The sequence below is a fragment of the Podarcis raffonei genome, chromosome 10 (genome assembly GCF_027172205.1).
Source record: "Podarcis raffonei isolate rPodRaf1 chromosome 10, rPodRaf1.pri, whole genome shotgun sequence".
Lineage (NCBI taxonomy): Eukaryota > Metazoa > Chordata > Lepidosauria > Squamata > Lacertidae > Podarcis > Podarcis raffonei.
In genome coordinates, this window is record NC_070611.1 from 153498 (window position 1) to 181213 (window position 27716).

Consider the following 27716-nt stretch of genomic DNA (forward strand, 5'->3'; position numbering starts at 1 on the left):
AAGCTTATATGTCCTCTTTGTATTGAGATGGAACCATAACACCTATCCTTGATTTGGTCTGAAAACAAACATTAAACTGCTATTTTTGGTTGAATGTGCATTCCAACTCCAAAAACACCAATTTTAAATAAGCCCAATCACAGCGTTTGTATCATCGTTTTATGTAGATGAAACCCAAAAGAGCGTTTTGCTTCTGTTAGGAGTGATTCTGGTGCACCCCCAAAAAACACGATGCGAATTGAAATAAGCCCAATCAAAGCTTATTCGTCTTCTTTCTACGCATATGGAAGTGATTAGAAGGTGTTTTGTTATTTTGGTCTCGTTACATACACTTTGCGATTTCTGGGTCAATGTGCATTAACACCATAGAACACGAAATAAGCGAAATGCAAGATTTCTCTTTCTATGTAGATGGAACCCAAATCAACCTGTTTTGCTTTGTTTAAGCTTATTACACTTTGCTATTTGTGGGTGAACGAACACCGAAAGAACAATCAAAGCTCATTCGTCCTCTTTCTATTGAGATGGAACCAAAACACCTTGATTTGGGCTGAAAACAAACATTTCACTGCGATTTTTGGTTGAAAGTGCATTCTAACCCCAAAAACTCCAATTTGATATAAGCCCGATCAGAGCTTTATCATCTTCTTTTTATTTAGATCTAACCCAAAACACCTTTTTGCTTTTGTTAGGAGTGATTCTGGTGCGCACCCAAAAACCACGATGCGAATTGAAATAAGCCCAATCAAAGCTTATTCGTCTTTTTTCTACGCATATGGAAGTGATTAGAAGGTGTTTTGTTATTTTGGTCTCGTTACATATACACCATGCGATTTTTGGGTCAATGTGCATTAATACCATAGAACACGAAATAAGCGAAATGCAAGATTTCTCTTTCTATGTAGATGCAACCCAAATCAACCTGTTTTGCTTTCTTTAAGCTTATTACACTTTGCTATTTGTGTGTGAACGAACACCGAGAGAACAACCCAAGCTTATATGTCCTCTTTCTATTGAGATGGAACCATAACACCTATCCTTGATTTGGTCTGAAAACAAACATTAAACTGCTATTTTTGGTTGAATGTGCATTCCAACTCCAAAACCACCAATTTTAAATAAGCCCAATCAGAGCGTTTGTATCATCGTTTTATGTAGATGAAACCCAAAAGAGCGTTTTGCTTCTGTTAGGAGTGATTCTGGTGCACCCCCAAAAAACACGATGAGAATTGAAATAAGCTCAATCAAAGCTTATTCGTCTTCTTTGTACGCATATGGAAGCGATTAGGTGTTTTGTTATTTTGGTCTCGTTACATACACTTTGCGATTTCTGGGTCAATGTGCATTAACACCATAGAACACGAAATAAGCGAAATGCAAGATTTCTCTTTCTATGTAGATGGAACCCAAATCAACCTGTTTTGCTTTCTTTAAGCTTATTACACTTTGCTATTTGTGGGTGAACAAACACCAAAAGAACAATCAAAGCTCATTCGTCCTCTTTCTATTGAGATGGAACCAAAACACGTATCCTTGATTTGGGCTGAAAACAAACATTAAACTGCTATTTTTGGTTGAATGTGCATTCCAACTCCAAAAACACCAATTTTAAATAAGCCCAATCAGAGCGTTATTATCATCTTTTTATGTAGATCGAAACCAAAAGAGCGTTTTGCTTCTGTTAGGAGTGATTCTGGTGCGCACCCAAAAACCACGATGCGAATTGAAATAAGCCGAATCAAAGCTTATTCGTCTTCTTTCTACGCATATGGAAGTGATTAGAAGGTGTTTTGTTATTTTGGTCTCGTTACATACACCATGCGAGTTTTGGGTCAATGTGCATTAATACCATAGAACACGAAATAAGCGAAATGCAAGATTTCTCTTTCTATGTAGATGCAACCCAAATCAACCTGTTTTGCTTTCTTTAAGCTTATTACACTTTGCTATTTGTGTGTGAACAAACACCAAAAGAACAATCAAAGCTCATTCGTCCTCTTTCTATTGAGATGGAACCATAACACCTATCCTTGATTTGGTCTGAAAACAAACATTAAACTCTGCTATTTTTGGTTGAATGTGCATTCCAACTCCAAAAACACCAATTTTAAATAAGCCCAATCAGAGCGTTATTATCATCTTTTTATGTAGATCGAAACCAAAAGAGCGTTTTGCTTCTGTTAGGAGTGATTCTGGTGCGCACCCAAAAACCACGATGCGAATTGAAATAAGCCGAATCAAAGCTTATTCGTCTTCTTTCTACGCATATGGAAGCGACTAGAATTTGTTTTATTTTGGTCTCATTACATACACTTTGCGATTTTTGGGTCAATGTGGATTAATACCATAGAACACGAAATAAGCGAAATGCAAGATTTCTCTTTCTATGTAGATGCACCCCAAATCAACCTGTTTTGCTTTGTTTAAGCTTATTACACTTTGCTATTTGTGGGTGAACGAACACCGAAAGAGCAATCAAAGCTCATTCATCCTCTTTCTATTGAGATGGAACCAAAACACCTATCCTTGATTTGGGCTGAAAACAAACATTTCACTCTGCGATTTTTGGTTGAAAGTGCATTCTAACCCCAAAAACTCCAATTTGATATAAGCCCAATCAGAGCTTTATCATCTTTTTATTTAGATCTAACCCAAAACACCTTTTTGCTTTTGTTGGAGTGATTCTGGTGCGCACCCAAAAACCACGATGCGAATTGAAATAAGCCCAATCAAAGCTTATTCGTCTTCTTTCTACGCATATGAAAGTGATTAGAAGGTGTTTTGTTATTTTGGTCTCGTTACATACACCATGCGATTTTTGGGTCAATGTGCATTAATACCATAGAACACGAAATAAGCGAAATGCAAGATTTCTTTCTATGTAGATGCAACCCAAATCAACCTGTTTTGCTTTCTTTAAGCTTATTACACTTTGCTATTTGTGTGTGAACGAACACCGAGAGAACAACCCAAGCTTATATGTCCTCTTTGTATTGAGATGGAACCATAACACCTATCCTTGATTTGGTCTGAAAACAAACATTAAACTGCTATTTTTGGTTGAATGTGCATTCCAACTCCAAAAACACCAATTTTAAATAAGCCCAATCACAGCGTTTGTATCATCGTTTTATGTAGATGAAACCCAAAAGAGCGTTTTGCTTCTGTTAGGAGTGATTCTGGTGCACCCCCAAAAAACACGATGAGAATTGAAATAAGCCCAATCAAAGCTTATTCGTCTTCTTTCTACGCATATGGAAGTGATTAGAAGGTGTTTTGTTATTTTGGTCTCGTTACATACACTTTGCGATTTCTGGGTCAATGTGCATTAACACCATAGAACACGAAATAAGCGAAATGCAAGATTTCTCTTTCTATGTAGATGGAACCCAAATCAACCTGTTTTGCTTTCTTTAAGCTTATTACACTTTGCTATTTGTGGGTGAACGAACACCGAAAGAACAATCAAAGCTCATTCGTCCTCTTTCTATTGAGATGGAACCAAAACACCTTGATTTGGGCTGAAAACAAACATTTCACTGCGATTTTTGGTTGAAAGTGCATTCTAACCCCAAAAACTCCAATTTGATATAAGCCCGATCAGAGCTTTATCATCTTCTTTTTATTTAGTTCTAACCCAAAACACCTTTTTGCTTTTGTTAGGAGTGATTCTGGTGCGCACCCAAAAACCACGATGCGAATTGAAATAAGCCCAATCAAAGCTTATTCGTCTTTTTTCTACGCATATGGAAGTGATTAGAAGGTGTTTTGTTATTTTGGTCTCGTTACATATACACCATGCGATTTTTGGGTCAATGTGCATTAATACCATAGAACACGAAATAAGCGAAATGCAAGATTTCTCTTTCTATGTAGATGCAACCCAAATCAACCTGTTTTGCTTTCTTTAAGCTTATTACACTTTGCTATTTGTGTGTGAACAAACACCGAGAGAACAACCCAAGCTTATATGTCCTCTTTCTATTGAGATGGAACCATAACACCTATCCTTGATTTGGTCTGAAAACAAACATTAAACTGCTATTTTTGGTTGAATGTGCATTCCAACTCCAAAACCACCAATTTTAAATAAGCCCAATCAGAGCGTTTGTATCATCGTTTTATGTAGATGAAACCCAAAAGAGCGTTTTGCTTCTGTTAGGAGTGATTCTGGTGCACCCCCAAAAAACACGATGAGAATTGAAATAAGCTCAATCAAAGCTTATTCGTCTTCTTTGTACGCATATGGAAGCGATTAGGTGTTTTGTTATTTTGGTCTCGTTACATACACTTTGCGATTTCTGGGTCAATGTGCATTAACACCATAGAACACGAAATAAGCGAAATGCAAGATTTCTCTTTCTATGTAGATGGAACCCAAATCAACCTGTTTTGCTTTCTTTAAGCTTATTACACTTTGCTATTTGTGGGTGAACAAACACCAAAAGAACAATCAAAGCTCATTCGTCCTCTTTCTATTGAGATGGAACCAAAACACCTATCCTTGATTTGGGCTGAAAACAAACATTAAACTCTGCTATTTTTGGTTGAATGTGCATTCCAACTCCAAAAACACCAATTTTAAATAAGCCCAATCAGAGCGTTATTATCATCTTTTTATGTAGATCGAAACCAAAAGAGCGTTTTGCTTCTGTTAGGAGTGATTCTGGTGCGCACCCAAAAACCACGATGCGAATTGAAATAAGCCGAATCAAAGCTTATTCGTCTTCTTTCTACGCATATGGAAGCGACTAGAATTTGTTTTATTTTGGTCTCATTACATACACTTTGCGATTTTTGGGTCAATGTGGATTAATACCATAGAACACGAAATAAGCGAAATGCAAGATTTCTCTTTCTATGTAGATGGAACCCAAATCAACCTGTTTTGCTTTGTTTAAGCTTATTACACTTTGCTATTTGTGGGTGAACGAACACCGAAAGAGCAATCAAAGCTCATTCATCCTCTTTCTATTGAGATGGAACCAAAACACCTATCCTTGATTTGGGCTGAAAACAAACATTTCACTCTGCGATTTTTGGTTGAAAGTGCATTCTAACCCCAAAAACTCCAATTTGATATAAGCCCAATCAGAGCTTTATCATCTTTTTATTTAGATCTAACCCAAAACACCTTTTTGCTTTTGTTGGAGTGATTCTGGTGCGCACCCAAAAACCACGATGCGAATTGAAATAAGCCCAATCAAAGCTTATTCGTCTTCTTTCTACGCATATGAAAGTGATTAGAAGGTGTTTTGTTATTTTGGTCTCGTTACATACACCATGCGATTTTTGGGTCAATGTGCATTAATACCATAGAACACGAAATAAGCGAAATGCAAGATTTCTTTCTATGTAGATGCAACCCAAATCAACCTGTTTTGCTTTCTTTAAGCTTATTACACTTTGCTATTTGTGTGTGAACGAACACCGAGAGAACAACCCAAGCTTATATGTCCTCTTTGTATTGAGATGGAACCATAACACCTATCCTTGATTTGGTCTGAAAACAAACATTAAACTGCTATTTTTGGTTGAATGTGCATTCCAACTCCAAAAACACCAATTTTAAATAAGCCCAATCACAGCGTTTGTATCATCGTTTTATGTAGATGAAACCCAAAAGAGCGTTTTGCTTCTGTTAGGAGTGATTCTGGTGCACCCCCAAAAAACACGATGCGAATTGAAATAAGCCCAATCAAAGCTTATTCGTCTTCTTTCTACGCATATGGAAGTGATTAGAAGGTGTTTTGTTATTTTGGTCTCGTTACATACACTTTGCGATTTCTGGGTCAATGTGCATTAACACCATAGAACACGAAATAAGCGAAATGCAAGATTTCTCTTTCTATGTAGATGGAACCCAAATCAACCTGTTTTGCTTTGTTTAAGCTTATTACACTTTGCTATTTGTGGGTGAACGAACACCGAAAGAACAATCAAAGCTCATTCGTCCTCTTTCTATTGAGATGGAACCAAAACACCTTGATTTGGGCTGAAAACAAACATTTCACTGCGATTTTTGGTTGAAAGTGCATTCTAACCCCAAAAACTCCAATTTGATATAAGCCCGATCAGAGCTTTATCATCTTCTTTTTATTTAGATCTAACCCAAAACACCTTTTTGCTTTTGTTAGGAGTGATTCTGGTGCGCACCCAAAAACCACGATGCGAATTGAAATAAGCCCAATCAAAGCTTATTCGTCTTTTTTCTACGCATATGGAAGTGATTAGAAGGTGTTTTGTTATTTTGGTCTCGTTACATATACACCATGCGATTTTTGGGTCAATGTGCATTAATACCATAGAACACGAAATAAGCGAAATGCAAGATTTCTCTTTCTATGTAGATGCAACCCAAATCAACCTGTTTTGCTTTCTTTAAGCTTATTACACTTTGCTATTTGTGTGTGAACGAACACCGAGAGAACAACCCAAGCTTATATGTCCTCTTTCTATTGAGATGGAACCATAACACCTATCCTTGATTTGGTCTGAAAACAAACATTAAACTGCTATTTTTGGTTGAATGTGCATTCCAACTCCAAAAACACCAATTTTAAATAAGCACAATCAGAGCGTTTGTATCATCGTTTTATGTAGATGAAACCCAAAAGAGCGTTTTGCTTCTGTTAGGAGTGATTCTGGTGCACCCCCAAAAAACACGATGAGAATTGAAATAAGCTCAATCAAAGCTTATTCGTCTTCTTTGTACGCATATGGAAGCGATTAGGTGTTTTGTTATTTTGGTCTCGTTACATACACTTTGCGATTTCTGGGTCAATGTGCATTAACACCATAGAACACGAAATAAGCGAAATGCAAGATTTCTCTTTCTATGTAGATGGAACCCAAATCAACCTGTTTTGCTTTCTTTAAGCTTATTACACTTTGCTATTTGTGGGTGAACAAACACCAAAAGAACAATCAAAGCTCATCCGTCCTCTTTCTATTGAGATGGAACCAAAACACGTATCCTTGATTTGGGCTGAAAACAAACATTAAACTGCTATTTTTGGTTGAATGTGCATTCCAACTCCAAAAACACCAATTTTAAATAAGCCCAATCAGAGCGTTATTATCATCTTTTTATGTAGATCGAAACCAAAAGAGCGTTTTGCTTCTGTTAGGAGTGATTCTGGTGCGCACCCAAAAACCACGATGCGAATTGAAATAAGCCGAATCAAAGCTTATTCGTCTTCTTTCTACGCATATGGAAGTGATTAGAAGGTGTTTTGTTATTTTGGTCTCGTTACATACACCATGCGAGTTTTGGGTCAATGTGCATTAATACCATAGAACACGAAATAAGCGAAATGCAAGATTTCTCTTTCTATGTAGATGGAACCCAAATCAACCTGTTTTGCTTTCTTTAAGCTTATTACACTTTGCTATTTGTGTGTGAACAAACACCAAAAGAACAATCAAAGCTCATTCGTCCTCTTTCTATTGAGATGGAACCATAACACCTATCCTTGATTTGGTCTGAAAACAAACATTAAACTGCTATTTTTGGTTGAATGTGCATTCCAACTCCAAAAACACCAATTTTAAATAAGCCCAATCACAGCGTTTGTATCATCGTTTTATGTAGATGGAACCCAAAACAGCGTTTTGCTTCTGTTAGGAGTGATTCTGGTGCACACCCAAAAAACACGATGAGAATTGAAATAAGCTCAATCAAAGCTTATTCGTCTTCTTTGTACGCATATGGAAGCGATTAGGTGTTTTGTTATTTTGGTCTCGTTACATACACTTTGCGATTTCTGGGTCAATGTGCATTAACACCATAGAACACGAAATAAGCGAAATGCAAGATTTCTCTTTCTATGTAGATGGAACCCAAATCAACCTGTTTTGCTTTCTTTAAGCTTATTACACTTTGCTATTTGTGGGTGAACAAACACCAAAAGAACAATCAAAGCTCATTCGTCCTCTTTCTATTGAGATGGAACCAAAACACGTATCCTTGATTTGGGCTGAAAACAAACATTAAACTGCTATTTTTGGTTGAATGTGCATTCCAACTCCAAAAACACCAATTTTAAATAAGCCCAATCACAGCGTTTGTATCATCTTTTTATGTAGATCGAAACCAAAAGAGCGTTTTGCTTCTGTTAGGAGTGATTCTGGTGCACCCCCAAAAACCACGATGCGAATTGAAATAAGCCGAATCAAAGCTTATTCGTCTTCTTTCTACGCATATGGAAGTGATTAGAAGGTGTTTTGTTATTTTGGTCTCGTTACATACACCATGCGAGTTTTGGGTCAATGTGCATTAATACCATAGAACACGAAATAAGCGAAATGCAAGATTTCTCTTTCTATGTAGATGGAACCCAAATCAACCTGTTTTGCTTTCTTTAAGCTTATTACACTTTGCTATTTGTGTGTGAACAAACACCAAAAGAACAATCAAAGCTCATTCGTCCTCTTTCTATTGAGATGGAACCAAAACACCTATCCTTGATTTGGTCTGAAAACAAACATTAAACTCTGCTATTTTTGGTTGAATGTGCATTCCAACTCCAAAAACACCAATTTTAAATAAGCCCAATAGAGCGTTTGTATCATCGTTTTATGTAGATGGAACCCAAAACAGCGTTTTGCTTCTGTTAGGAGTGATTCTGGCGCACACCCAAAAAACACGATGAGAATTGAAATAAGCTCAATCAAAGCTTATTCGTCTTCTTTGTACGCATATGGAAGTGATTAGAAGGTGTTTTGTTATTTTGGTCTCGTTAGATACACCATGCGATTTTTGGATCAATGTGCATTAATACCATAGAACACGAAATAAGCGAAATGCAAGATTTCTCTTTCTATGTAGATGCAACCCAAATCAACCTGTTTTGCTTTCTTTAAGCTTATTATTACACTTTGCTATTTGTGTGTGAACGAACACCGAGAGAACAACCCAAGCTTATATGTCCTCTTTCTATTGAGATGGAACCATAACACCTATCCTTGATTTGGTCTGAAAACAAACATTAAACTGCTATTTTTGGTTGAATGTGCATTCCAACTCCAAAAACACCAATTTTAAATAAGCCCAATCACAGCGTTTGTATCATCGTTTTATGTAGATGGAACCCAAAACAGCGTTTTGCTTCTGTTAGGAGTGATTCTGGTGCGCACCCAAAAAACACGATGCGAATTGAAATAAGCCCAATCAAAGCTTATTCGTCTTCTTTGTACGCATATGGAAGCGATTAGGTGTTTTGTTATTTTGGTCTCGTTACATACACTTTGCGATTTCTGGGTCAATGTGCATTAACACCATAGAACACGAAATAAGCGAACTGCAAGATTTCTCTTTCTATGTAGATGGAACCCAAATTAACATGTTTTGCTTTGTTTAAGCTTATTACATGTCAGGGCTGCCCTAGGTCCCAGCTCACAAAGGACCAACGCTGCTTCGTTGTTAAGTATAAAAGTCTTTATTGAAGTTCAGTTTCACTTCCAGAGCCGCAGCGCGCAGCCCCACGTCTAAAGTGTCAGACCACTGATGCTCCGTCTGAGTCTCCTCCCCCCTGACACCAATTTAAGATCCTAGCCTTGCTCCACCTTCTCCGCTGCTCCTTCCTCCTCTGGGTCCGCCTGCCCGCCGGGGTTCCGCCCTTTCTAGCCTCTTCTCCCGCTGATTCCCCTGAGCCTTCTCCCTCCCTCCGGCGGGCTTTAGGAGCTGGTTCCCCATCCGGGTCTCCTGCTGTTCCGCGCGCCTGCACATTTGAACTTGGCGCGCGCGCCCAGCCAGCAGCTTTCCTCCTGACCGTTTCACTGCTGCTGCCACTGCTTCCCCCTTCGGGGGGGCTAGCTGCAACTGACCTCCCTTCCGTTCCCCCACTCTCCGATGGAGGCGTGGTCAGCCCTGACTCCCTCTCTGGAGGAGACGCTGGCCCTGACACATGTGACTCCTCCCCCCCACTATGCTCTGGTGGGGAAACTGGTCCCGATCCTCCACTGCTGCTTTGGGGTTCCCCTCTGGCTCCTTGTTTCTGGTGCGTCCCCCCTGGGACCCCCCTTGCCCTGACCATCGGCGCCCCCTTCTGGGAATCTTCTGATTCGCTGGAGAAGCTCATGGAATCTCTCGGGCCACTGTCATACTCCCCTACGCTGCCCTCAGATTCCTCCCCTTCGCTCTCCCAATCCTCTCTCCCCAGTGCTCCTGCTCCTGATTCCCTGACATCCATCCCCCCCTCGAAGCCCCCCCTTCCCCCCTCCCCCTCTTCGGGTGTGGGTTCCGGGTGCTCCAGTCCTGTGGGTGTGAGTGCGGGATACCATTCTTCCCCCCTGGTGTGTAGCCGGTCCACTGGATCCGGCCCAACCGCAACGGGCTCGTCGACGTCGATTTCCTCTGCCTCCATCTCTCTGCTGATGTGCTCGAATCCAGGATCCTCCCCCAACACGTCCATGTCCTCCCCTCCCCCGGGTACCTCTGGTGAGACTGCTTGCAAAGGTCCCCGCAGCAGCTCCCTGTGCCACCCCACCTCCGGTTGAGTGTCCCACCAATAGGAGCGGTCTGTGGCAAACCCCGAGAGAGACCCCTCCGAGGAGCTAGTGTCCGGCGTCATCTCTTCAGCTGATGAAAAACCCTGGAACGTACTGGCTGACAGTGTGGGTGTGAAGAGCCAGTCGTCGAAAAACTCTGCCGGCATAGGTCTGTGTGGGAAGAGTGCATGGAACTCGTCTTTAAGATAGTGCTCCTCCACGGCATAGCACGGTACCCACCTGTTGGCACTGGCTGGGGTACCTTCCCTGGCGAGGAGGTATTCCACCCCCTCTTCCCCCCACCTCGAGTCCAAAATCTCCGTGACCTCGTTGAGTGGCGTCGCCCTCCGTGACCCCTCCCTCTTCGGAGATTCACTAAGTGTGTCTGGCGCGTTCCCTGTCGCCTGAAACCTGTGGGGTTCCCTGTAGGGTGTGAGCACTGACCTATGAAAGACTGGGTGCATTCTGGAGCCCTCCGGGAGTGTCAACCGGAAGGCCACTGGATTGATTTGTGCCGCGACCTGGTAAGGTCCCAGCTGCTTGTGCTTGAGCTTCCTCTTAGCTAGCGTCCTGGCCGGCACTGCCTGGGCTGCTAACCAGACCCAGTCCCCCACCTGGATGTCCTCCCCGACCCTCCTGTGCTTGTCTGCCTGCATTTTGTAGGCGTGTTTCGCCAGTTCCAATTGCCTTCGGAGTTGCTCGTGGACCTCCTGTAACTCTGCTGCTAAGTGCTCTGCTCCCCTTGGCTCCCCCTCCCCCTTCGTCTCTAACCCCGGGAAAGTTCTGGGATGCCGCCCATTATTGGCGAAGAACGGTGTCACTCCCGTAGACCCGTGCTTCGTGTTGTTGTAGGCAAACTCGGCCAGCGGTAGGTAGTCCACCCAGGTCGAGGGTTGTTGATTGGCGTAGCATCGCAGGTACTGCTGCATGATGGCGTTGACCCTCTCCGCTTGTCCGTTGGTCTGCGGGTGTCGTGCCGACGCTAAGTTGATCCTGACGTTCAGGATGCCCAGCAGCTTCTGCCAGAAGCTCGAGACGAATTGGCGACCCCGGTCGGACAGGATGGACCGCGGCAAGCCGTGAGCTTTGAACACGTGGTCTATGAACAGCTTGGCGGTCTGTTCCGCTGTGGCCACCTTCGCGCACGGAATAAAGTGCGCCATCTTGGTGAACATGTCTACGACCACGAGCACCGCTGTTTTGCCTCGCGAGCTGGGCAGATCTGTGACAAAGTCCAGGGCCACTCTCTCCCACGGTTCGAGCGGCGTTTGTAGGGGTTCTAGTAGACCCGCCGGCTTCCTGTGTACTGGCTTGGCCCTTTGGCAGGTGTCACACCTGGAGACGTAATCCGCGACTTCTCCCCTCACCTTGGGCCACCAAAAGTCTCTGGTTACTAATTCCGCCGTTTTGTCCTTGCCGAAGTGCCCAGCGCTGGGCGCGTCGTGTAGCTGCTGCAAGACTTTCGCGCGGAGGTCGTCTCCGGGCACGTAGAGAGCCCCTTTGCGGTTGAGCAGTCCGTCTCGTATCTGGAACTCGTCGTCCCTCGCTGTGCCTTTTCGCACCTCCTCCATCTTGGATTGTGCGAACGAATCCGTCTGCAGCGCTCGACGCACCGCGTCCAGGTCCACGGCAGCTGAAGCGCACGCCCACGCTTTCGGTGCGAAAATGTGCTTGGCCGCCACCGGCGCCGCTTCCTCGAGATACTGCGGCTTCCTGGATAGTGCATCCGCCATGACGTTGTTGTCTCCCGGGATGTATTCTATCCGGAAATCGAAATCCGTAAAGAACTCCGCCCAGCGGATGTGTCTCTGGTTCAGGAACCGCGCCGTGCGCCAGTACTCCAGGTTCTTATGGTCCGTGCGGACTTGCACTGTGTGTCTGGCTCCAACGAGGAAGTGCCGCCACGCCTTGAAAGCTGCATGAATGGCCAGCAACTCCCTGTCCCAGATGGTGTAGTTCTGTTCCACCTTGCTGAGTTTCCTGGAGTAGAATGCGCACGGCCTCCATTCCCCTTGCGGATCTGGCTGCAACAGGACGGCCCCCACCGCTCTGTCTGAGGCGTCCGTCTCAACCCTCATTGGTCTGCTGGGGTTTACATGTAGCAGCTGTTCTTCGGACGCGAAGAGACGCTTGAGTCTCCGAAAGGACTGCTCCGCCTGGTCCGTCCAGGTGAACTTCTTCTTCTTGGAGCTGAGGGTGTCCGTGATGGCCGCCGTCTCCTTCGCGAACCCTTTGATGAACTTGCGATAAAAGTTGGCGAAGCCGACGAACTTCTGGACCTCCTTCCGATTGCGCGGGCTCTTCCAGTCCAACACCGCGCGGACCTTGGCGCTGTCCATGGCGAGTCCCTTGTCAGACAGCTTGTAGCCCAGAAAATCCACCTCCGTCATGTCGAACTGGCACTTCTCTAATTTGGCGTAAAGTCTGTGCTCCCGTAGCCTCTGCAGGACCTCCTTGACGTCCCTCTCGTGAGCCTCCTGCGATTCCGAGAAGATCAGGATGTCGTCCAGGAAGCAGACGCACTTCTTGTAGAGGAGTCCCGCTAACACGTGATGCATGAAAGCTTGGAAGGTATGGGAGCCATTTTGCAGACCAAAAGGCATTACGCGATATTCATAGGTGCCTAAAGGTGTAAACATGGCTGTCTTCCACTCATCGCCCTCCCGCATGCGTATAAGGTTGTACGCCCCTCGTAGATCCAACTTGGTGAAGATCCGTCCCTTCCTCACCGTCGCGAGCAGGTCGTCGATCTTGGGCATGGGGAATGCTGCGGGCTTTGTTTTGGAATTTATGGTCCTATAATCAGCTATGAGTTTCCGTTGGGGCGTGTCCTTCTTCTTCACGAAAAACACGGGACTGCCCCCCACTGCTTTAGATTCTTGGATGAACCCCCGCTTCAAGTTGTGATCTATGAACTCCCTGAGTTCTTGCAGTTCATCTTCAGACATGGAATACAGTTTCCCAGTCGGCAGCGTCGCTCCCGGCAGGAGGTCAATCTTGCAGTCGTAAGGCCTGTGGGGAGGCAGCTTATCAGCTTCCCTCTCGCAGAAGACCTCCAAAAACTCCTTGTACTTGTTGGGTACCGCTTGCACCATGCCTAGGTGTAGCTGCGGTTCATCCTCTTGCCCCTCCTCCTCCTGGCGGGTCTGGATGCAGTGTTCTGCGCAGTAGGAGGAGCAGAAGGTCAACTGCCGCTGGTACCATGCTAATGCCGGGCTGTGCCTATCCAGCCAACTCATACCCAACACTATGGGCGTGTCCGACAGGTGGGTGACGTTGAAGCTGATGACTTCGCGGTGGTTTCCAATTTGCATCACCATTGGTGGTGTTTGCTGTACCACCTCTCCTCCCAGTAGCTTCCTGCCATCGACCGTGACGACGTTTAGGGGCATCGTGGCTGGCATGAGTGCTATGCGATGTTGCTTGATAAAGTCCACTCCAATAAAGTCTGCGTTGCTCCCAGAGTCAATGGTTATTGGTACTTGCATGGTGTGCCCATTGGGCAACTGGAGCGATGCGGTGAGTTGCACCACTGGTTTGGGTGGGAGGGGGTCTGTGGGCTGTAAAATCTCTGGGGACTGCTTCACTGACTTGCCTGGTTGGGCCCCAGTGGCTCTGTTTCCAACCAGGCTTCTTCTTCCCCCTGCAGCTGTTTCGGCTGCTCACCTGTTCCCTTTACTGTTGCTGAGGCTGCAGTGTGCTTCTGGAGCCTCTGGGGACACTCTTTGGCCATGTGCTGTGCACTGTCGCAGATGTAACACTTCCTGGTCCCTCTAGGAGCCTTCCCCTTGACTGCTCCCGGTGTTTGGGCTCTGCTGGCAGTCTGAGCCCTGGCCCCACCAATCTCCATCGGCTCTTCTCCCCTTCCCAAAGGAGGCATGGACAGCGCCCGCCCCGCCTCTCTGGGAAAGAAAGGGGTTGTCCTGGCTGGGGTGCTTGCCTTACGTCCTTCCTCCCTGCTCCAAGGGCGTCCTTCCAGGCGCACACCAATTGCCAACGCTCTTTGGGCAACTTCTTGGGTACTTTGGGGTCGTTCCCCTCTTGCCAGCTCATCTTTCACCTCTCCACTTAGCCCCTCCCAGAACAGGTCTCTGACAGCAATAGAGTCCTTCTCCCAGCCCAGCACGTTCAGTAAGGCAAAAAAGCGCGAGTGATATTGCCTCACCGTCGCTTTCCCTTGCTGTAGTCCATGCATTTCCCTCCGAGCAATATCTACATCTACCGTAGATTTAAAGCAAGCGTCCATAGCTTTGATAAATGCATCGGAATCTTTGAGGGCGGGGTCTTTTTCGCGCCACAAATTCCGCAGCCACGCTTTTGCTTCCCCATGCAAATGAGTGATTATGAAGCCCACCTTCTCTTCCTCATCTCTAAAGTCTTTCCGAAGCAAATTGAGCGCGTAAACCACGTCAGCTCTGAAGTTAGGGTATTGCTGCAGGTTCCCATCAAAGTGGGCTACTAGGCTGCCCCCCCTCTTCCCGAGGCCAACTCCCTCCGGTTTGGGTCCTGGCAGCCCCTCTTTCCCCCAACGGTCCCACCTGGCCTGCAGATCCCGGCAGAGCGCTACTGCTTCTTCTTCTCTTTTCCTGGATGCTGCTACTTCTGCGTAAAGCGTCGTGACTGCTTCTTGCAGTTCTTTCACCTGGCTCTCTGTAGTCATCTTTGCCTATCTTCGTGAGCTCGCAAAACACCAAGTCTTGCCCCTCGCTGCACCAACTCACGCTGCGAGGTTTTTATAGGAGACGGAGCATACTGTCAGGGCTGCCCTAGGTCCCAGCTCACAAAGGACCAACGCTGCTTCGTTGTTAAGTATAAAAGTCTTTATTGAAGTTCAGTTTCACTTCCAGAGCCGCAGCGCGCAGCCCCACGTCTAAAGTGTCAGACCACTGATGCTCCGTCTGAGTCTCCTCCCCCCTGACACCAATTTAAGATCCTAGCCTTGCTCCACCTTCTCCGCTGCTCCTTCCTCCTCTGGGTCCGCCTGCCCGCCGGGGTTCCGCCCTTTCTAGCCTCTTCTCCCGCTGATTCCCCTGAGCCTTCTCCCTCCCTCCGGCGGGCTTTAGGAGCTGGTTCCCCATCCGGGTCTCCTGCTGTTCCGCGCGCCTGCACATTTGAACTTGGCGCGCGCGCCCAGCCAGCAGCTTTCCTCCTGACCGTTTCACTGCTGCTGCCACTGCTTCCCCCTTCGGGGGGGCTAGCTGCAACTGACCTCCCTTCTGTTCCCCCACTCTCCGATGGAGGCGTGGTCAGCCCTGACTCCCTCTCTGGAGGAGACGCTGGCCCTGACACATGTGACTCCTCCCCCCCACTATGCTCTGGTGGGGAAACTGGTCCCGATCCTCCACTGCTGCTTTGGGGTTCCCCTCTGGCTCCTTGTTTCTGGTGCGTCCCCCCTGGGACCCCCCTTGCCCTGACCATCGGCGCCCCCTTCTGGGAATCTTCTGATTCGCTGGAGAAGCTCATGGAATCTCTCGGGCCACTGTCATACTCCCCTACGCTGCCCTCAGATTCCTCCCCTTCGCTCTCCCAATCCTCTCTCCCCAGTGCTCCTGCTCCTGATTCCCTGACATTACACTTTGCTATTTGTGGGTGAACAAACACCAAAAGAACAATCAAAGCTCATTCGTCCTCTTTCTATTGAGATGGAACCAAAACACCTATCCTTGATTTGGGCTGAAAACAAACATTTCACTCTGCGATTTTTGGTTGAAAGTGCATTCTAACCCCAAAAACTCCAATTTGATATAAGCCCAATCAGAGCTTTATCATCTTTTTATTTAGATCTAACCCAAAACACCTTTTTGCTTTTGTTAGGAGTGATTCTGGTGCGCACCCAAAAACCACGATGCGAATTGAAATAAGCCCAATCAAAGCTTATTCGTCTTCTTTCTACGCATATGGAAGTGATTAGAAGGTGTTTTGTTATTTTGGTCTCGTTACATACACCATGCGATTTTTGGGTCAATGTGCATTAATACCATAGAACACGAAATAAGCGAAATGCAAGATTTCTCTTTCTATGTAGATGCAACCCAAATCAACCTGTTTTGCTTTCTTTAAGCTTATTATTACACTTTGCTATTTGTGTGTGAACGAACACCGAGAGAACAACCCAAGCTTATATGTCCTCTTTCTATTGAGATGGAACCATAACACCTATCCTTGATTTGGTCTGAAAACAAACATTAAACTGCTATTTTTGGTTGAATGTGCATTCCAACTCCAAAAACACCAATTTTAAATAAGCCCAATCACAGCGTTTGTATCATCGTTTTATGTAGATGGAACCCAAAACAGCGTTTTGCTTCTGTTAGGAGTGATTCTGGTGCGCACCCAAAAAACACGATGCGAATTGAAATAAGCCCAATCAAAGCTTATTCGTCTTCTTTGTACGCATATGGAAGCGATTAGGTGTTTTGTTATTTTGGTCTCGTTACATACACTTTGCGATTTCTGGGTCAATGTGCATTAACACCATAGAACACGAAATAAGCGAACTGCAAGATTTCTCTTTCTATGTAGATGGAACCCAAATTAACATGTTTTGCTTTGTTTAAGCTTATTACATGTCAGGGCTGCCCTAGGTCCCAGCTCACAAAGGACCAACGCTGCTTCGTTGTTAAGTATAAAAGTCTTTATTGAAGTTCAGTTTCACTTCCAGAGCCGCAGCGCGCAGCCCCACGTCTAAAGTGTCAGACCACTGATGCTCCGTCTGAGTCTCCTCCCCCCTGACACCAATTTAAGATCCTAGCCTTGCTCCACCTTCTCCGCTGCTCCTTCCTCCTCTGGGTCCGCCTGCCCGCCGGGGTTCCGCCCTTTCTAGCCTCTTCTCCCGCTGATTCCCCTGAGCCTTCTCCCTCCCTCCGGCGGGCTTTAGGAGCTGGTTCCCCATCCGGGTCTCCTGCTGTTCCGCGCGCCTGCACATTTGAACTTGGCGCGCGCGCCCAGCCAGCAGCTTTCCTCCTGACCGTTTCACTGCTGCTGCCACTGCTTCCCCCTTCGGGGGGGCTAGCTGCAACTGACCTCCCTTCCGTTCCCCCACTCTCCGATGGAGGCGTGGTCAGCCCTGACTCCCTCTCTGGAGGAGACGCTGGCCCTGACACATGTGACTCCTCCCCCCCACTATGCTCTGGTGGGGAAACTGGTCCCGATCCTCCACTGCTGCTTTGGGGTTCCCCTCTGGCTCCTTGTTTCTGGTGCGTCCCCCCTGGGACCCCCCTTGCCCTGACCATCGGCGCCCCCTTCTGGGAATCTTCTGATTCGCTGGAGAAGCTCATGGAATCTCTCGGGCCACTGTCATACTCCCCTACGCTGCCCTCAGATTCCTCCCCTTCGCTCTCCCAATCCTCTCTCCCCAGTGCTCCTGCTCCTGATTCCCTGACATCCATCCCCCCCTCGAAGCCCCCCCTTCCCCCCTCCCCCTCTTCGGGTGTGGGTTCCGGGTGCTCCAGTCCTGTGGGTGTGAGTGCGGGATACCATTCTTCCCCCCTGGTGTGTAGCCGGTCCACTGGATCCGGCCCAACCGCAACGGGCTCGTCGACGTCGATTTCCTCTGCCTCCATCTCTCTGCTGATGTGCTCGAATCCAGGATCCTCCCCCAACACGTCCATGTCCTCCCCTCCCCCGGGTACCTCTGGTGAGACTGCTTGCAAAGGTCCCCGCAGCAGCTCCCTGTGCCACCCCACCTCCGGTTGAGTGTCCCACCAATAGGAGCGGTCTGTGGCAAACCCCGAGAGAGACCCCTCCGAGGAGCTAGTGTCCGGCGTCATCTCTTCAGCTGATGAAAAACCCTGGAACGTACTGGCTGACAGTGTGGGTGTGAAGAGCCAGTCGTCGAAAAACTCTGCCGGCATAGGTCTGTGTGGGAAGAGTGCATGGAACTCGTCTTTAAGATAGTGCTCCTCCACGGCATAGCACGGTACCCACCTGTTGGCACTGGCTGGGGTACCTTCCCTGGCGAGGAGGTATTCCACCCCCTCTTCCCCCCACCTCGAGTCCAAAATCTCCGTGACCTCGTTGAGTGGCGTCGCCCTCCGTGACCCCTCCCTCTTCGGAGATTCACTAAGTGTGTCTGGCGCGTTCCCTGTCGCCTGAAACCTGTGGGGTTCCCTGTAGGGTGTGAGCACTGACCTATGAAAGACTGGGTGCATTCTGGAGCCCTCCGGGAGTGTCAACCGGAAGGCCACTGGATTGATTTGTGCCGCGACCTGGTAAGGTCCCAGCTGCTTGTGCTTGAGCTTCCTCTTAGCTAGCGTCCTGGCCGGCACTGCCTGGGCTGCTAACCAGACCCAGTCCCCCACCTGGATGTCCTCCCCGACCCTCCTGTGCTTGTCTGCCTGCATTTTGTAGGCGTGTTTCGCCAGTTCCAATTGCCTTCGGAGTTGCTCGTGGACCTCCTGTAACTCTGCTGCTAAGTGCTCTGCTCCCCTTGGCTCCCCCTCCCCCTTCGTCTCTAACCCCGGGAAAGTTCTGGGATGCCGCCCATTATTGGCGAAGAACGGTGTCACTCCCGTAGACCCGTGCTTCGTGTTGTTGTAGGCAAACTCGGCCAGCGGTAGGTAGTCCACCCAGGTCGAGGGTTGTTGATTGGCGTAGCATCGCAGGTACTGCTGCATGATGGCGTTGACCCTCTCCGCTTGTCCGTTGGTCTGCGGGTGTCGTGCCGACGCTAAGTTGATCCTGACGTTCAGGATGCCCAGCAGCTTCTGCCAGAAGCTCGAGACGAATTGGCGACCCCGGTCGGACAGGATGGACCGCGGCAAGCCGTGAGCTTTGAACACGTGGTCTATGAACAGCTTGGCGGTCTGTTCCGCTGTGGCCACCTTCGCGCACGGAATAAAGTGCGCCATCTTGGTGAACATGTCTACGACCACGAGCACCGCTGTTTTGCCTCGCGAGCTGGGCAGATCTGTGACAAAGTCCAGGGCCACTCTCTCCCACGGTTCGAGCGGCGTTTGTAGGGGTTCTAGTAGACCCGCCGGCTTCCTGTGTACTGGCTTGGCCCTTTGGCAGGTGTCACACCTGGAGACGTAATCCGCGACTTCTCCCCTCACCTTGGGCCACCAAAAGTCTCTGGTTACTAATTCCGCCGTTTTGTCCTTGCCGAAGTGCCCAGCGCTGGGCGCGTCGTGTAGCTGCTGCAAGACTTTCGCGCGGAGGTCGTCTCCGGGCACGTAGAGAGCCCCTTTGCGGTTGAGCAGTCCGTCTCGTATCTGGAACTCGTCGTCCCTCGCTGTGCCTTTTCGCACCTCCTCCATCTTGGATTGTGCGAACGAATCCGTCTGCAGCGCTCGACGCACCGCGTCCAGGTCCACGGCAGCTGAAGCGCACGCCCACGCTTTCGGTGCGAAAATGTGCTTGGCCGCCACCGGCGCCGCTTCCTCGAGATACTGCGGCTTCCTGGATAGTGCATCCGCCATGACGTTGTTGTCTCCCGGGATGTATTCTATCCGGAAATCGAAATCCGCAAAGAACTCCGCCCAGCGGATGTGTCTCTGGTTCAGGAACCGCGCCGTGCGCCAGTACTCCAGGTTCTTATGGTCCGTGCGGACTTGCACTGTGTGTCTGGCTCCAACGAGGAAGTGCCGCCACGCCTTGAAAGCTGCATGAATGGCCAGCAACTCCCTGTCCCAGATGGTGTAGTTCTGTTCCACCTTGCTGAGTTTCCTGGAGTAGAATGCGCACGGCCTCCATTCCCCTTGCGGATCTGGCTGCAACAGGACGGCCCCCACCGCTCTGTCTGAGGCGTCCGTCTCAACCCTCATTGGTCTGCTGGGGTTTACATGTAGCAGCTGTTCTTCGGACGCGAAGAGACGCTTGAGTCTCCGAAAGGACTGCTCCGCCTGGTCCGTCCAGGTGAACTTCTTCTTCTTGGAGCTGAGGGTGTCCGTGATGGCCGCCGTCTCCTTCGCGAACCCTTTGATGAACTTGCGATAAAAGTTGGCGAAGCCGACGAACTTCTGGACCTCCTTCCGATTGCGCGGGCTCTTCCAGTCCAACACCGCGCGGACCTTGGCGCTGTCCATGGCGAGTCCCTTGTCGGACAGCTTGTAGCCCAGAAAATCCACCTCCGTCATGTCGAACTGGCACTTCTCTAATTTGGCGTAAAGTCTGTGCTCCCGTAGCCTCTGCAGGACCTCCTTGACGTCCCTCTCGTGAGCCTCCTGCGATTCCGAGAAGATCAGGATGTCGTCCAGGAAGCAGACGCACTTCTTGTAGAGGAGTCCCGCTAACACGTGATGCATGAAAGCTTGGAAGGTATGGGAGCCATTTTGCAGACCAAAAGGCATTACGCGATATTCATAGGTGCCTAAAGGTGTAAACATGGCTGTCTTCCACTCATCGCCCTCCCGCATGCGTATAAGGTTGTACGCCCCTCGTAGATCCAACTTGGTGAAGATCCGTCCCTTCCTCACCGTCGCGAGCAGGTCGTCGATCTTGGGCATGGGGAATGCTGCGGGCTTTGTTTTGGAATTTATGGTCCTATAATCAGCTATGAGTCTCCGTTGGGGCGTGTCCTTCTTCTTCACGAAAAACACGGGACTGCCCCCCACTGCTTTAGATTCTTGGATGAACCCCCGCTTCAAGTTGTGATCTATGAACTCCCTGAGTTCTTGCAGTTCATCTTCAGACATGGAATACAGTTTCCCAGTCGGCAGCGTCGCTCCCGGCAGGAGGTCAATCTTGCAGTCGTAAGGCCTGTGGGGAGGCAGCTTATCAGCTTCCCTCTCGCAGAAGACCTCCAAAAACTCCTTGTACTTGTTGGGTACCGCTTGCACCATGCCTAGGTGTAGCTGCGGTTCATCCTCTTGCCCCTCCTCCTCCTGGCGGGTCTGGATGCAGTGTTCTGCGCAGTAGGAGGAGCAGAAGGTCAACTGCCGCTGGTACCATGCTAATGCCGGGCTGTGCCTATCCAGCCAACTCATACCCAACACTATGGGCGTGTCCGACAGGTGGGTGACGTTGAAGCTGATGACTTCGCGGTGGTTTCCAATTTGCATCACCATTGGTGGTGTTTGCTGTACCACCTCTCCTCCCAGTAGCTTCCTGCCATCGACCGTGACGACGTTTAGGGGCATCGTGGCTGGCATGAGTGCTATGCGATGTTGCTTGATAAAGTCCACTCCAATAAAGTCTGCGTTGCTCCCAGAGTCAATGGTTATTGGTACTTGCATGGTGTGCCCATTGGGCAACTGGAGCGATGCGGTGAGTTGCACCACTGGTTTGGGTGGGAGGGGGTCTGTGGGCTGTAAAATCTCTGGGGACTGCTTCACTGACTTGCCTGGTTGGGCCCCAGTGGCTCTGTTTCCAACCAGGCTTCTTCTTCCCCCTGCAGCTGTTTCGGCTGCTCACCTGTTCCCTTTACTGTTGCTGAGGCTGCAGTGTGCTTCTGGAGCCTCTGGGGACACTCTTTGGCCATGTGCTGTGCACTGTCGCAGATGTAACACTTCCTGGTCCCTCTAGGAGCCTTCCCCTTGACTGCTCCCAGTGTTTGGGCTCTGCTGGCAGTCTGAGCCCTGGCCCCACCAATCTCCATCGGCTCTTCTCCCCTTCCCAAAGGAGGCATGGACAGCGCCCGCCCCGCCTCTCTGGGAAAGAAAGGGGTTGTCCTGGCTGGGGTGCTTGCCTTACGTCCTTCCTCCCTGCTCCAAGGGCGTCCTTCCAGGCGCACACCAATTGCCAACGCTCTTTGGGCAACTTCTTGGGTACTTTGGGGTCGTTCCCCTCTTGCCAGCTCATCTTTCACCTCTCCACTTAGCCCCTCCCAGAACAGGTCTCTGACAGCAATAGAGTCCTTCTCCCAGCCCAGCACGTTCAGTAAGGCAAAAAAGCGCGAGTGATATTGCCTCACCGTCGCTTTCCCTTGCTGTAGTCCATGCATTTCCCTCCGAGCAATATCTACATCTACCGTAGATTTAAAGCAAGCGTCCATAGCTTTGATAAATGCATCGGAATCTTTGAGGGCGGGGTCTTTTTCGCGCCACAAATTCCGCAGCCACGCTTTTGCTTCCCCATGCAAATGAGTGATTATGAAGCCCACCTTCTCTTCCTCATCTCTAAAGTCTTTCCGAAGCAAATTGAGCGCGTAAACCACGTCAGCTCTGAAGTTAGGGTATTGCTGCAGGTTCCCATCAAAGTGGGCTACTAGGCTGCCCCCCCTCTTCCCGAGGCCAACTCCCTCCGGTTTGGGTCCTGGCAGCCCCTCTTTCCCCCAACGGTCCCACCTGGCCTGCAGATCCCGGCAGAGCGCTACTGCTTCTTCTTCTCTTTTCCTGGATGCTGCTACTTCTGCGTAAAGCGTCGTGACTGCTTCTTGCAGTTCTTTCACCTGGCTCTCTGTAGTCATCTTTGCCTATCTTCGTGAGCTCGCAAAACACCAAGTCTTGCCCCTCGCTGCACCAACTCACGCTGCGAGGTTTTTATAGGAGACGGAGCATACTGTCAGGGCTGCCCTAGGTCCCAGCTCACAAAGGACCAACGCTGCTTCGTTGTTAAGTATAAAAGTCTTTATTGAAGTTCAGTTTCACTTCCAGAGCCGCAGCGCGCAGCCCCACGTCTAAAGTGTCAGACCACTGATGCTCCGTCTGAGTCTCCTCCCCCCTGACACCAATTTAAGATCCTAGCCTTGCTCCACCTTCTCCGCTGCTCCTTCCTCCTCTGGGTCCGCCTGCCCGCCGGGGTTCCGCCCTTTCTAGCCTCTTCTCCCGCTGATTCCCCTGAGCCTTCTCCCTCCCTCCGGCGGGCTTTAGGAGCTGGTTCCCCATCCGGGTCTCCTGCTGTTCCGCGCGCCTGCACATTTGAACTTGGCGCGCGCGCCCAGCCAGCAGCTTTCCTCCTGACCGTTTCACTGCTGCTGCCACTGCTTCCCCCTTCGGGGGGGCTAGCTGCAACTGACCTCCCTTCTGTTCCCCCACTCTCCGATGGAGGCGTGGTCAGCCCTGACTCCCTCTCTGGAGGAGACGCTGGCCCTGACACATGTGACTCCTCCCCCCCACTATGCTCTGGTGGGGAAACTGGTCCCGATCCTCCACTGCTGCTTTGGGGTTCCCCTCTGGCTCCTTGTTTCTGGTGCGTCCCCCCTGGGACCCCCCTTGCCCTGACCATCGGCGCCCCCTTCTGGGAATCTTCTGATTCGCTGGAGAAGCTCATGGAATCTCTCGGGCCACTGTCATACTCCCCTACGCTGCCCTCAGATTCCTCCCCTTCGCTCTCCCAATCCTCTCTCCCCAGTGCTCCTGCTCCTGATTCCCTGACATTACACTTTGCTATTTGTGGGTGAACAAACACCAAAAGAACAATCAAAGCTCATTCGTCCTCTTTCTATTGAGATGGAACCAAAACACCTATCCTTGATTTGGGCTGAAAACAAACATTTCACTCTGCGATTTTTGGTTGAAAGTGCATTCTAACCCCAAAAACTCCAATTTGATATAAGCCCAATCAGAGCTTTATCATCTTTTTATTTAGATCTAACCCAAAACACCTTTTTGCTTTTGTTAGGAGTGATTCTGGTGCGCACCCAAAAACCACGATGCGAATTGAAATAAGCCCAATCAAAGCTTATTCGTCTTCTTTCTACGCATATGGAAGTGATTAGAAGGTGTTTTGTTATTTTGGTCTCGTTACATACACCATGCGATTTTTGGGTCAATGTGCATTAATACCATAGAACACGAAATAAGCGAAATGCAAGATTTCTCTTTCTATGTAGATGCAACCCAAATCAACCTGTTTTGCTTTCTTTAAGCTTATTACGCTTTGCTATTTGTGGGTGAACGAACACCGAGAGAACAACCCAAGCTTATATGTCCTCTTTCTATTGAGATGGAACCATAACACCTATCCTTGATTTGGTCTGAAAACAAACATTAAACTGCTATTTTTGGTTGAATGTGCATTCCAACTCCAAAACCACCAATTTTAAATAAGCCCAATCACAGCGTTTGTATCATCGTTTTATGTAGATGGAACCCAAAACAGCGTTTTGCTTCTGTTAGGAGTGATTCTGGTGCACACCCAAAAAACACGATGAGAATTGAAATAAGCCCAATCAAAGCTTATTCGTCTTCTTTGTACACATATGGAAGCGATTAGGTGTTTTGTTATTTTGGTCTCGTTACATACACTTTGCGATTTCTGGGTCAATGTGCATTAACACCATAGAACACGAAATAAGCGAAATGCAAGATTTCTCTTTCTATGTAGATGGAACCCAAATCAACCTGTTTTGCTTTGTTTAAGCTTATTACACTTTGCTATTTGTGGGTGAACGAACACCGAAAGAACAATCAAAGCTCATTCGTCCTCTTTCTATTGAGATGGAACCAAAACACCTATCTTTGATTTGGGCTGAAAAAACACATTTCACTCTGCGATTTTTGGTTGAAAGTGCATTCCAACTCCAAAAACACCAATTTTAAATTAGCCCAATCAGAGCGTTTGTATCATTGTTTTATGTAGATGGAAACCAAAGGAGCATTTTGCTTCTGTTAGGAGTGATTCTGGTGCGCACCCAAAAAACAGCATGCGAATTGAAATAAGACCAATCAAAGCTTATTCGTCTTCTTTCTGCGCATATGGAAGCGATTAGAAGGTGTTTTGTTATTTTGGTCTCATTACATACACTTTGCGATTTCTGGGTCAATGTGCATTAACACCAAAGAACACGACTTGAAATAAGCGAAATCCAAAATTATTCTTTCTATGTAGATGCAACCCAAATAACCTGTTTTGCTTTGTTTAAGCTTATTACACTTTGCTATTTGTGGGTGAACGAACACCGAAAGAACAATCAATGCTCATTCGTCCTCTTTCTATTGAGATGGAACCAAAACATCTATCCTTGATTTGGTCTGAAAACAAACATTAAACTGCTATTTTTGGTTGAATGTGCATTCCAACTCCAAAACCACCAATTTTAAATAAGCCCAATCAGAGCGTTTGCATCATCGTTTTATGTAGATGGAACCCAAAACAGCGTTTTGCTTCTGTTAGGAGTGATTCTGGTGCACACCCAAAAAACACGATGAGAATTGAAATAAGCTCAATCAAAGCTTATTCGTCTTCTTTGTACGCATATGGAAGCGATTAGAAGGTGTTTTGTTATTTTGGTCTCGTTACATACACTTTGCGATTTCTGGGTCAATGTGCATTAACACCATAGAACACGAAATAAGCGAAATGCAAGATTTCTCTTTCTATGTAGATGGAACCCAAATCAACCTGTTTTGCTTTGTTTAAGCTTATTACACTTTGCTATTTGTGGGTGAACGAACACCGAAAGAACAATCAAAGCTCATTCGTCCTCTTTCTATTGAGATGGAACCAAAACACCTATCTTTGATTTGGGCTGAAAACAAACATTTCACTCTGCGATTTTTGGTTGAAAGTAGATTCTAACGCCAAAAACTCCAATTTGATATAAGCCCAATCAGAGCGTTTGTATCATCGTTTTATGTAGATGGAAACCAAAAGAGCATTTTGCTTCTGTTAGGAGTGATTCTGGTGCGCACCCAAAAAACAGCATGCGAATTGAAATAAGACCAATCAAAGCTTATTCGTCTTCTTTCTGCGCATATGGAAGCGATTAGAAGGTGTTTTGTTATTTTGGTCTCATTACATACACTTTGCGATTTCTGGGTCAATGTGCATTAACACCAAAGAACACGACTTGAAATAAGCGAAATCCAAGATTATTCTTTCTATGTAGATGCAACCCAAATAACCTGTTTTGCTTTGTTTAAGCTTATTACACTTTGCTATTTGTGGGTGAACGAACACCGAAAGAACAATCAAAGCTCATTCGTCCTCTTTCTATTGAGATGGAACCAAAACATCTATCCTTGATTTGGTCTGAAAACAAACATTAAACTGCTATTTTTGGTTGAATGTGCATTCCAACTCCAAAACCACCAATTTTAAATAAGCCCAATCAGAGCGTTTGTATCATCGTTTTATGTAGATGGAACCCAAAACAGCGTTTTGCTTCTGTTAGGAGTGATTCTGGTGCACCCCCAAAAAACACGATGAGAATTGAAATAAGCTCAATCAAAGCTTATTCGTCTTCTTTGTACGCATATGGAAGCGATTAGAAGGTGTTTTGTTATTTTGGTCTCGTTACATACACTTTGCGATTTCTGGGTCAATGTGCATTAACACCATAGAACACGAAATAAGCGAAATGCAAGATTTCTCTTTCTATGTAGATGCAACCCAAATCAACCTGTTTTGCTTTGTTTAAGCTTATTACACTTTGCTATTTGTGTGTGAACGAACACCGAGAGAACAACCCAAGCTTATATGTCCTCTTTCTATTGAGATGGAACCATAACACCTATCCTTGATTTGGTCTGAAAACAAACATTAAACTGCTATTTTTGGTTGAATGTGCATTCCAACTCCAAAAACACCAATTTTAAATAAGCCCAATCACAGCGTTTGTATCATCGTTTTATGTAGATGGAACCCAAAAGAGCGTTTTGCTTCTGTTAGGAGTGATTCTGGTGCGCACCCAAAAAACACGATGCGAATTGAAATAAGCTCAATCAAAGCTTATTCGTCTTCTTTGTACGCATATGGAAGTGATTCTGGTGCGCATCGTGCGCGCACGATGCGAATTGAAATAAGCCCAATCAAAGCTTATTCGTCTTCTTTCTACGCATATGGAAGTGATTAGAAGGTGTTTTGTTATTTTGGTCTCGTTACATACACCATGCGATTTTTGGGTCAATGTGCATTAATACCATAGAACACGAAATAAGCGAAATGCAAGATTTCTCTTTCTATGTAGATGCACCCCAAATCAACCTGTTTTGCTTTGTTTAAGCTTATTACACTTTGCTATTTGTGGGTGAACGAACACCGAAAGAACAATCAAAGCTCATTCGTCCTCTTTCTATTGAGATGGAACCAAAACACCTATCTTTGATTTGGGCTGAAAACAAACATTTCACTCTGCGATTTTTGGTTGAAAGTAGATTCTAACGCCAAAAACTCCAATTTGATATAAGCCCAATCAGAGCGTTTGTATCATCGTTTTATGTAGATGGAAACCAAAAGAGCATTTTGCTTCTGTTAGGAGTGATTCTGGTGCGCACCCAAAAAACAGCATGCGAATTGAAATAAGACCAATCAAAGCTTATTCGTCTTCTTTCTGCGCATATGGAAGCGATTAGAAGGTGTTTTGTTATTTTGGTCTCATTACATACACTTTGCGATTTCTGGGT